Source organism: Perca fluviatilis, chromosome 16, assembly GCF_010015445.1.
Source record: "Perca fluviatilis chromosome 16, GENO_Pfluv_1.0, whole genome shotgun sequence".
NCBI classification, from domain to species: domain Eukaryota; kingdom Metazoa; phylum Chordata; class Actinopteri; order Perciformes; family Percidae; genus Perca; species Perca fluviatilis.
In genome coordinates this window covers 37,659,820-37,671,977 of record NC_053127.1, presented here as the reverse complement: position 1 = coordinate 37,671,977, position 12,158 = coordinate 37,659,820, and the positions used below count along the sequence as shown (strand labels likewise).

At 40.2% G+C, this 12,158-nt stretch overlaps 1 long non-coding RNA gene across 1 annotated transcript; it reads left to right on the top strand.

Annotated features, from left to right (window-relative positions):
* The first annotated feature begins 465 nt into the window (after positions 1 to 465).
* Positions 466 to 1,657, top strand: LOC120543582. Its single transcript, XR_005636370.1, has 4 exons — positions 466 to 1,081; positions 1,196 to 1,255; positions 1,358 to 1,448; positions 1,618 to 1,657. It is a non-coding gene; the product is annotated as an uncharacterized LOC120543582 (long non-coding RNA).
* Positions 1,658 to 12,158: the final 10,501 nt, after the last annotated feature.

Below are 12,158 nucleotides of genomic sequence, written 5' to 3'. Positions count from 1 at the left end.
TTGAATTCCTTCAGAGGTAATTTTTTACTTTTCCCTCACCTTTCCCTTTTCTTTTTCGTTGTATAGTGTTTTATTGTGGATTATTGTGTTTATCAAGGTGTTTCTTCAACATTAACCCAGAGAAGGGAACCAAAGTTGAAAAAACTAAGAAGAAGACACTGCATGTGAACCCAAGAGTACTCACCCATCACCGCATCTCTCTGATCACGGAGGGCGAGACCGTTTAAAGACATTTTGAACAGATCGTTACAGTCAGCTTAACTGTACCTTGACTGGGAACTACTGTGTTTGTTTTCAGTTATCCCAGCTGATATTGAGTACTCTTACCTGATTTCTGTTATCGCAGGCATGCTTTTCAGAGGTTTTGATCTTAGATTTTTAAACAATCCCTCTAACTAGGGATTGTTATTGAGAACTGTACTCTTGATGTTTCTGGGATATTCTATATTCTATACCACAGTTTAAACTATTTGAATTTTGTATTGCCCTAATTGGCAAACAAGTTAAGTGTTGAACTGAACTGTTAACATTGAAATTTAAACAGCACTGTCTGTTACAAACATTACTTGACTTTAACTGTTATTATAGCATTTTGTAGCTGTAAGGTTCTGCAAAATTGATGTCACAAGCTTATGTGCATGTGTGATTGATTACTTATGTAAAGTCATACTTTAAAAATGATGCTATTGCATTTCTTGTCATTTATTCATTGAGGCAGTCATTTTTCTGTTTATGCTAAAAGAATTCAGGAAATTAATGTAATTCATGTTTTCCTGAAAATGGTTAATATACATTTGTTAGTTGACTTTAGTGCTTAAGCAGTGTTAAGCAGTTTTTAGAGCTTAAGCAGTTTTGGCTTTCTTTTTTCATAATGCCAGGAGAAGCTTTAGATGCTTGTTTTGCCTTTATTTGTTTAAAGCAATATATTTGACTAGCAGCAAGTGTGTGGAGGTCAAAATATGTTCAAGACAATAAAAATGTCAGTGAAGGACATCTGAGATTTTGTTGCAGTGGTTTTCTGATGCATGTGTTTAAGGTTTAAGGGTGGTGACACAGCTAAGACCCGAGAGTCTCTTTCAAGGTTAGTAAAGTAAACAGATTCTAGAAGATATTTTACACATTTCTCTGTTGTCTCTAAATCTTATTTTGTCTTTATTATGATTAAAAAGGTTTGTTTTGTTCCTGCCCTTTTCAGACACTGAATTTGAGCAGAAACCATAAGGATACTCAAAGGACCTGTGACTCTCAGGAAATGGTGAGATTTCAGGTCATAATCTTTTTTTTTTTTTTTTTTTTTTTCATTAAATTCATTTTCCTTTGTCCCTTTACAATATTGCTGTTTTGTTTTTGTAAACAGCATCAAATGAGAGTGACAGGTGAAACAGTTTCAAGACAATGGCAGGAAAAGCATGCTGAAGATTGAATCAAACCTTGGCTGGAAATATTTGGTATGTGTTTTACCGTAAATCAAATTGTTGAAAAACATTCAGCTACACTGCAACACAGGGAAACTTGTTTTGCACTTAATTTCTTGTTACTTTAATTTCTTGTCTCATTATTTTTGTCAGTTATAATTATTTATGGTGTATGCCCTTTTTGTTTTCTTTCTGAATGCAGAAGGGATCTAGCCAGTCCTCAATGAAAGCTTTGTTGCCCCTTTTGAGTCTTCGGCAGAAATGATGGCGCCTGTATTCTTTGGTTTCCCTAAACATCACACCCTGTTTATACGAGGCTCTTCAATTAAGTCTGCACCCAAAGATTCAATAAGAGGTAAGCAGTGGTATTATTCAAGTTTTGCAAAAGAAAGATGGACAGGAGACACTAATCTTAATCAGCCGAGCTCAGGTTCATGTCCAGGTGAGCAGTTTCATACGATGAAGGAAACTGACGCTATAAAATGTAGATTGAATGATAGGTCTCATCACCATGCATTCAGTCATTAACTTCAAGTTCTATGATAAATCAATAGGAAACTTAACTAGAAAATGCATTTCCTGCGGAAAATGCGTGGGAATGCTGAATAGCTGAACTGCTAAAGCTAACTGGTTGAATAGCTGAAATCTTTAAGAAGAAGTTGAAGTAGAGAGAATAGTTGAAAAAGTGGAAATCGTTAAAAAGTTCAAAGTTGACGCTAAATTGTTGGCTTTAAAAGCTGAAAAATGACAAAATATGTAGAACATTGGGAAGTCTTTAGCTGAAGCTGAAGAATAGTTGAAAAAAATTGAAATTGGTTCAATAAGTTAAAGAAAGTAAGAGAGGGAGGGAGGGAGGATGGAGAAAGAAGAAGAGAGAGAGAAAAGAGAGACAGGGAGAGGCGGGATGAGAGAGAAGAGGAGAGAGAAAAAGAGAGAGAGAGACAGAGAGAGAGAGAGATGGAGGGAGAAGGAGGGATGGAGAGAGAACAGAGAGAGGGAGGGAGAAGGAGGGATGGAGAGAGGACAGAGAGAGAGAAAAGAGAAAGAAACAGGGAGAGAGAGAAAGAAAAGAGAAACAGAGAGATAGAGAGGGAGGGAGAAGGCGGGATGGAGAAAGGAGAGAGAGAGAAAGAGAGAGACAGAGAGAGAGAGGGAGGGATGGAGAGAGGGCAGAGAGAGAGGGAGAAGGAGGGATGGAGAGAGAAAAGAGAGAGAAACAGGGGGAGAGAGAGAGAAAGAAAAGAGAAACAGAGAGATAGAGAGGGAGGGAGAAGAAGGATGGAGAAAGAAGGAGAGAGAGAGAAAAAGAAAGGAGAGAGAGAGGGGAGGGAGGAGGGAGGGAGAGAGAGAGCGGGATGAGAGAGGAAGGGAGAGAGAGAAAAAGAGAGAGAGAGAGACAGAGAGAGAGGATGGAGGAATGGAGAGAAAAAAGGAGTGTGTGTTTGAGTAGTGTGTGTGTGTGTGTGTGTGTTGTTGTGTGTGTGTTTGCATGTGTGTCTGTCTTTGTGTGTGTGTTTGTGTGTGTGTGTGTGTGTGTGTGTTTATGTGTCTGTTTTTGTGTGTGTATATGTGTGTGTGTGTGTGTGTTTTGCGTGTGTGCATGTGTGTGTTTGCAAAATAAAACATGAATAGCTGAATTGCTAAAGCTAAACTGGATGAATAGCTTAAAACCGTAAAAATAAGTTGAAGTAGTGAGAGTAGTTGAAAAGTCAAATAACACCTTAGCCAGGGACACACTGATTGATATGCCACAGTGGGATTTGAACCCGGGCCACCCACACCCTAGCCATGTGCCATAACCACTGCGCCATCTTCAGAACAGACAAACATTGTTCCTTTAGTATTTATAAAGCATCTCTTGGACCATTAATCCCCACACCTGATTAGTGAGAGACAGTGTGAGAGAACCCTTCAAACAATCCTTAATAAATCCACAACAGTACATGCTATCAAAACAGCGACTTGACCGTTAGAGACACAAGGCCTTTGTGAACGTATCGGTATAAAATTTATATGGATAAAAATAAAAATGTGGGCATGTCAGCGATTTAAAAAAGTGGTTCGTTCAGTGTTTCGCTGGGAAATATCCACGAGTTTTAACATTGGAGCCAATGGAGAAAGATTTGGACATCTTGTCATTTGGAAGCTCAACCAGCCAAAAGTAAAAGGCGTATCACAAAACTGAGCAGATTTTCCCCAGATTTTCAGACAGACAGACAGAAGTGGAACGCAAATGATATAGACTGATGATCACAGTTAGTCTAGTTAGTTGACTCCTACAGCAAGCCTGGAGTAATCAGTAGACTGTCTGTGAAAGTGTTGTCATGGTTACTAAGGGCCTGGGCAATGTTTATAAACATCTCTTTGATCTGATAACGATAGCACCTGCTCTTAATATGTCTCCTGTAGTACACGCCAGCACTTCAGACACTGAGAGCAGAAGAAATATTTTCATTATTATCAGATATATACTGCATAGAACGAAAAAGCATCAATCTAGCTGAGATGAGATGTGAAATATATTAGGTGAAAAGAATGGGGCTGAACAAGAAGAAAGAGGAAAGAGAGAGGGAGAGAAAGAGAGAAGAAAGGAGAGCAGAAGAGAAGAGATGAGAAGAGAGAAGAGTGTGGTGTGTGTACGACGAGCCGGCGGTGTGTGTGTGTGTGGGGAGTGTGTGTTTGTGTGTGTGTGTGTGTGGGGTGGGGGGGGTGGGAGTGTGTGTGTGTGTTTTTGAGTAGTGTGTGTGTGTTGTGTGTGTGTGTTTGTGTGTGTGTTTGCATGTGTGTCTGTCTTTGTGTGTGTGTGTTTGTGTGTGTGTGTGTTTATGTGTCTGTTTGTGTGTCTGTGTGTGTGTATATGTGTGTGTGTGTGTTTGCGTGTGTGCATGTGTGTGTTTGCAAAATAAAACATGAATAGCTGAATTGCTAAAGCTAAACTGGATGAATAGCTTAAAACCGTAAAAGTAAGTTTAAGTAGTGAGAGTAGTTGAAAAGTCAAATAACACCTTAGCCAGGGACACACTGATTGATATGCCACAGTGGGATTTGAACCCGGGCCCCCCACACCCTAGCCATGTGCCATAACCACTGCGCCATCTTCAGAACAGACAAACACCTTTCCTTTAGTATTTATAAAGCATCTCTTTGATCATTCATCCCCACACCTGATTAGTGAGAGACAGTGTGAGAGAACCCTTCAAACAATCCTTAATAAATCCACAACAGTACATGCTATCGAAACAGCGACTTGACCGTTAGAGACACAAGGCCTTTGTGAACGTATCGGTGTAAAATTTATATGGATAAATGTAAAAATGTGGGCATATCAGCGATTTAAAAAAGTGGTTCGTTCTGCTCTCGCTGGAAAATATGGACGCTTTCATCATTGGAGCGGGATGGACAGAAATTTGTTGATCCGTCATTTTGAAGCTCGCTGAGCGCAAAAGTATGGGACGTATCGCATGACTGAGCAGATTTTCTGAAACTAGACAAAAATACCTACGTTTTGATGTATAAATTGTGTATGACAAGTAGATATTGTGGGCGTGAGAGCAGTTTACAGACAAGGAACTAAGATAATTTTTTCGAAGCTTCACCCTCTAGCTGTGATGTCATCCACTCTAGCAAATGCAATACACACCCTGTTTAATCGGTAAAAAAAATCCTGAAAAGATTACTAAACTTAAAAAGGCTTTTCACAAAAACTGTAAAAGATATCAACCTGAAAAGTAGACCCCGAATAGCTGAATATTTTGTGAACATTTTAAATTTTGAATCACGTCCGTGTAGGTGGAAGAATGTAGGAGGAGATACATTTTGAAGCAGAAGAGGATTTGAAGGATTTGAAGGCTGCCCTCATTGACTTTTAATGTTAAAAAAAGGTTAAAAGCCTAATATTTGAAAAAGTATAAATAGTAGAAAAAAAAAGTTGAAGAAGTCCCATCATTAGCTGAAAGAGCTGAAACATTTGAAAAGTGGAATGGTTTAAATAGGTGAAAGTCATGCAGAAGTTACAGAGAGCCAAAAACGTACGGAAGACGGAATCAATAAATCAGAAACACGTCCCGCGGACACCCCGCCCAAAATTGGAATGCTGAATAACTGAACTAGCTAAAAGCAACTGGTTGAATAGCTGAAACGTAAGAAGAAGTTGAAGTAGTGAGAATAGTTGAAAAGTGAAAATCGCTAAAAAGTTGGCCTTAAAGCTGAAAATGACAAAATATGTAGAACATTGTGAAGTCCTTTAACTGAAGCTGAAGAATAGTTGAAAAAGTGGAAAATGGTTCAATAAGTAAAGAAAGTAAGAGGGGAGGGAGGAGGGATGGAGAAAGAAGGAGAGAGAGAGAAAAGAGAAAGAGACAGGGAGAGAGGGAGGAGAACAGGCGATGAGAGAGAAGGAGAGAGAGAAAAGAGAGAGACAGGGAGAGAGGGAGGGAGAAGGACGAGAGAGAAGGAGAGAGAGAGAAAAAAGAAGAGAGACAGGAGAGAGATGGAGGAGAAGGAGGGATGGAGAGAGGACAGAGAGGGGGAGGGAGAAGAGGATGAGAGAGAAGGAGAGAGAGAGAAAAAAGAGAGAGAGAGAGAAAGAGAGAGGACAGAGCGGAGAAGGAGGAGGAGGACAGAGAGAGGAGGAGAAGGAAAGGCCGACAGAGAGAGAGAAAAGAGAGAGACACAGGAGAGAAAGAAAGAGAGAAACGAGAGACAGGGAGGGAGAGGAGGCGGATTGGAGAAAGGAGAGGAGAGAAAAAGAGAGAGAGAGAGAGGAGACAGAGAGAAGGAGGGAAAAGAGAGAAAGAAAGAGGAGAGGAAAGAGAAAGAGAGGGGGGGGGGGAGGGAGGAGGGATGGAGAAAGAAGGAGGGGGAGAGGGAGGAAGAAGGAGGAGAGAGCCCAGAAGGAAGGAAAGGAGAAAGATGAACACACAGAGTGGAGGAGGAGAAAGAGAGAAGAGGAGAAAGACAGGGAGAGAGAAAGAGAAGGAAGACATGGAGGAGTGGAGAAAGACAGGAGGGGAGGGAGGGAGAAGGAGAGAGGAGGAAAGAGAGGAAAGGAGAAGGAGAGAGGAGACAGAGGAGTGGAGGAAGGAATGGAGAGAGAGGAGAGGGAGAAAGAGACAGGGAGGGGAGAGAGGAGAGGAGAGAGAGAGAGAGAGGTGGAGAAGAGGAGGGAGAGGGACAGAGAGAGGAAAAAGAGAGAGAGAGGAGAAAGGAAAGAGAAAGAGAGAGGAAGGGAGAGGAATATGGATGGAGAGAAGGAGAGAGAGAAAAAGAGAGAGAGGAGACAGAGAGGAGGATGGAAGGAGAGAGAGGGAGAAGGAGAGATAGAGAGAAGGAGAGAGAGAAAAGAGAAAGAGAGTAGAGGGAGGAAAGGATGGAGAGAAGGAGAGAGGGAGAGGAAGGAGGGAGGGAGAGAGAGGAGAGAGAGAGAAGCAGTAGAGAGAAGGAGAGAGAGAGAGAAAGGAGATGGGAGACAGAGAGAAAGAGAGAGGGGGGGAGATGGAGGAGAGAGGAGAAAGGAGAGGAAGGAGAGAGGAGAAGAAAGAGGAAGAGAAGGGGGAGAAGGAGAGGACAGAGGGAGAGGGAGGGAGAGAGAGAGAGAGAGAGAAAAGAGAAAGAGATAGGGAGAAGGAAGATGGATGAGAGAAAGGAGAGAGAGAGAGGAGGTGGAGGGAGATGAGAGAAAGAGAGAGAGAGGAGGGATGGAGGAGAGGAAGGTAGTGGCACAAGAGAGGAAGGAGAGAAAGAGACAGGAAAGCGGAATGGAACGGAAGAGCTTACAAAAAACACCTCTCCTTTTTCCTCCCCTCTTCCTCTCTTTCTTTCTCTACCTCTCCTCTTGTCCTTTTCCCCTTCTCTTCTCCTTTTCTTTCCCTTCCTATTCTTCTCCTCTGTTTGTTGGTGTGTGTGCACCTGCTTTCCTTTCTTCCTCTTCTTTCTACTCCTCTCCTCCTCCTTTCTCTCCTCTTCCTCTCTTTTCCCTTCCTGTGCTTGTCTGTCTGTCTGTTTGTGTGTGTGTGTGTGTGTGTGTGTAACTCCTCCTTCCTCTGTCCCTCTCCTACATGTCTCCTCCTCCATCCTCTCCTATACTAATGCACTATTCCTTAGGGCTTATGGATAATCTTCTTTCATTAACTGAGTTTTATACAACTTTTAATTTCCATTCATACTAGAACTCTCTGAATAGAGTAGTCATGGCAACTTTAACTGCAGTTGGTCATGTGACCTGATTCCTGACATGTTAAGCTGTTGCTGTGACATGACTATGTGTGACTGTTTGTGTGGTTGTGAGTGTGTAGTTGTGTGTGTGGTTGTGTGGATATCTCTGTGTGGTTGTGTGTATGTCTGTGTCTCTGTCTGTGTGTGTGTGTGTCTCTCTCTTTGTCTGTGATTGTGTGTATTAAACATTAAGCGATAAACGTTAGGATTTCCGAGCTCGAAGAAAGACTAACAAAGGTGTGCCACTACTCCTCTCCTCCTTTCTTCCTCTCCTCCTTTCCTCCTCTCCTTTTCCTATCTTACCATCCTCCTGTTTGTGTTTTTGTAAGTGCCTGTGAGTGTTGCATTACATTATATGTAATTTAGCTGATGCTTTTCTCAAAAGCGACTTACAATTGCTATATATGTCAGATGTAGCACGCCTCTGGAGCAACTAGAGGGTTAAGTGCCTTGCTCAGGGACACATTGGTTGATGTATCACAGTGGGAATCAAACCCAGGTCTCCCGCACCAAAGGCATTTTTAAAATCCACTGCACCATCACCACTCCTGTGTGTGTGTGTGTGTGTACTTGTGTGTGTGTGTGTGTGTGTGTGTGTGTGTGCATTTGTACACACTGTAAACCCGAATAAGTTACCAGAACTCAAAAAAAGTGAGGCAATCAGTTGCCTCACTTTTTTTAAGTTGATTAACTTAAAAGTCAAAATTTTCCGAACTTAAAAGGTTGGTTGAATTGCTACTTGTACCTTTTGATAACAGTTAAATTAAAAGTGCTCATTTAGCTCAACTCAAATATTTGCAGTTAATATGACTTAGTTTTCTGTTAAGGGAACTCAATTATTTTCAGTTATTATGACTTACAGTTTTGAGTTTTCAAACCACAGGAATAAGTTCACAGAACTTAAAAAAATAAGTACACAACCACACAATTTTTATGTTAATAAAACTCAATGTTTATTAGTTTGTTTTGTCATTGTTTTAAGTACACATTAGTCAAATATGTTGAGTTTGTTTACTTAAAAACATGTGATTCAAAACGTAAAAATTTTTAGGCAACCGATTGCCTCACTTACATTAAGTTTAACTAACTTAATATATCTTAAAGTCGTGAACGTCTGCTTTTGAACAGTTACATGTTAAAATGAAATAGAAAAACATTTATAAATTAAAAATAAAAAATAATTTTAAAATATACTTTATATATATATATATTAAATAAATAAATAAATTTGAGAGATTTTTAAGAAGAAAAACTCAAAATTTCTCTGATCCTATCCTTCCAAATGTGTTCCTGGTCACTTAAACGAACACGCCGACTTAATGGGACTTTGTCTTATTCACCGTATCCTCCAGAGTTAGAGAAGTCCATAAATACCCTTCTCATCTCAGTGTGTGTTGTAACTCTGTCCCGGCACCCACTGCTAGCCTAGCTTAGCACATGTTGTACAAATCACAACATGTAAATAGGAAAAATGTTGGCGTATTTTGTCACTTATTAGGAGCATAGATGGAGCCAGATACCTCCAGGATCTGTGCTAAGCTAGGCATGGGTGCGTCAGACAGAGATACGACACGCACAGAGATGAGAAGCGTATGTATGGACTTATCTAACTCTGGGGGATACTGTGAATAAATCCCAATAAGTACCGTATTTTCCGGACTATAAGTCGCACTTTTTTTTCCTACTTTGGCTGGTCCTGTGACTTGTGCAACTTGTATATCAAAATATATATAATTTAACATGTTTTTAAATGTTAATTCATACTGAACACATTACCATCTACAGCCGCAAGAGGGCTCTATGCTTGTGACAACTAGAATGCTGCTCCTAAAGACAACTGAGAAAGAGAAAAGAGATAAACTGCAGGTAGTAAAATATGCAGCCGAAAACGGTAATCGAGCAGCAGAAAGAAAGTTTGAAACAAGGGAGAAACTTGTGAGGGACTGGCGAAAAGGTGACTCTTATGCAATGAAGAAAACAAAGAAAGCTAATCGGCTAATCGCGGGCTGAAAGCAAGATGGCCAGAGCTGGAGGAACGAGTCACACATGGGTGCTTGAACAACGTGCGGCTGGAGAGAAGCTTGTCAACGGTGCAGTTAGCTCGCTACGTCGCCCGCCCCCTGGTAGTTGTTCTGTGTGCTATTGTATAGTTTAATAACTGTTAATGTGTTACGTTAACATACCGGACACCTACCGTATTCAGCCTGTTGTTCTGGGTGCTATTGTGTAGTTTTGGATTTTGTGAAATACATTTCTAAATAAATGCAACTTATAGTCCGGTGCGATTTATATATGTTTTTTTCCTCTTCATGACGCATTTTTTGACTGATGCGACTTATACTCCGGAGCGACTTATAGTCCGGAAAATACGGTAGGCATGTTTCTTTAAGGCCCTAGGAAATAAATATTTATCACACATTTCTGATATTGACCAGACAACTAATCAGATAGTCAGGAAAATAATCGGAGTAATAAAAAACAATAATACCAAAATGAAGTTATCGTTCGTTACAGCTATAAAAGAAAAAACACTGCTTTTGGCTTCCTTGCTAATTCCTGAGTAAGGCGACAGGGCAGCAATTTGGATGAAATTTAGAAAAAATAGAGTTTAAGAACATTTTCACTTAAAACTCTAAAATGTAAATGTTTTACAAACCATATCAAATGCACAGGGAAATGTGAGTCATCTTGCGCAGCCCACAATGGTTAAGAAAAACATTAAAACATACAAAACATTAGCGTTACTTTTGCATTATATTAATAAGAACAAAGGCATATTGAGTAGTTTGGGCCTATTGGCTGAACACCTGCAGTAGTGCAGTAACTTTTTGAGGCATTATTTAGACAAAAGGAGATAACTTTGAACTAGCCTTTTATAATGCTTTACCCTGCAGCCTTTTTTTCAGATGAGTTTCTACATCATTAATTCATTCTTGAGGGTCTGCAACCTCGGGGATAGTTTACCACTTTCTAGATCAAGTTAAATCTTTAGAGTGAATTCAAAAGTGTTGGTCAGTGCTTTGGGATAGCTGAGGTGTAGTGCATAGATCACTCCACAGATTACCAGGAAGGCATCGCCAAGTCTGGGAAGGCTGACCACGGCATCACTTTCAATGACGACAGTGATTCTCACAGGGTGGTAGTGAACTGGACTTGCGTCATGGTCACCGATGAAAGTAATGAGGCCCACTGCAACACCATCAAGCTCTGGCTCATCAGACTCATCCTGAATGAATGAAAAAAGAGATACTAATCACAAACTAACACATGGAACAGAACAGATGACATAATTTGTCTTTCCTTAACCAAGTCCCATTGAAATCCAATACCACTTTTACAAAAGAGACCTGGGTCTCATTGTAAGAGTTGAAAAACATAAGATCCATGTTCTGCACACATGAATCAGCCAAAATACCAGAGAATCTAAGTGCTGACTGAAACCAAGGACATTTACAAGAAAATGTTTTACTGAACATTGAATAAAATGTTAGTATTTACGGGTTAGATAATACACAGCAGAATCTGTTAGTGACTTAAGGAGACTCACTGTGCAGGTTCTTAAACATCCAGAGACGTCCTCACGCAGATACACAGGAAGGACGTGGAGAACAGTAGTGCGCTTGGTGTGTATGTCATGGATTTCCTATTCAGATAAAAACAGAGTGCATATACTGAAGAGTTTACATAAAGCTGATTTTAAACAGTCCAAACAGAACATATGTCCACAAATAACCTGTTAACATCTTTAATGCAATCAGACAAATGGCAAACAAAGTGGACTAATTGCAAAAGTCAAAAGCTCATTTCAATCATTGAACCTGTTCAATGTTCTACTGGTTCAACCTATGAAATGTGTAAAAATCTATTTACCTGTTCATCATGGATTTTTAAAATTTCAGCCAGAGCATCTGCTGTCTTCCCAGTTTTTGATGCCTTCCGTCTGAATAAGGTCATCAGTCGAGGAAGATAGCGGTCAAGCTCAGCACTAGCAGTGTTGGGCAGGTTCTGATTTGTAATCCGCTGGAACTCTGCGTACAACTACATAGAAATAACAGCCAGAGGAGAATACAGCAACAACACTTATTAAAAAAACAGTTCAATTTGAAGAATCTTGCACACATTCATAAAGCAAAAATATCAGCCAAATGAGTAAGAATCACAATTTTCACTTTAAAAGAGAGAGCTGATCCATATTACCTCAGACTCCATTTTAAGAGCAGGCCAGAGGTCCATGAGGTCGTTCACTGGTGGGCAGGACATCACTATGGTCTGTCGTGCGGGGGAAATGTGGTCTCCATCATCTTTCTAATGAGGGTCAGTTTCTTCTCAGTCTTCTTCAACAATTTTTGCAAGCAAATACAAAGTTAAGTAAAATATGATTAGTAGTATTCGTGAACAGAACACATTCATTATTTGTTGACTTAAATACAGCAAAACACTTTATTTTGATCAAACAGGCAAGTAGAAAAAACAATGATGTGTGTATTGGGAGTGCGTTATAATTTGGGGTTACCACACTAAAACCTTGTC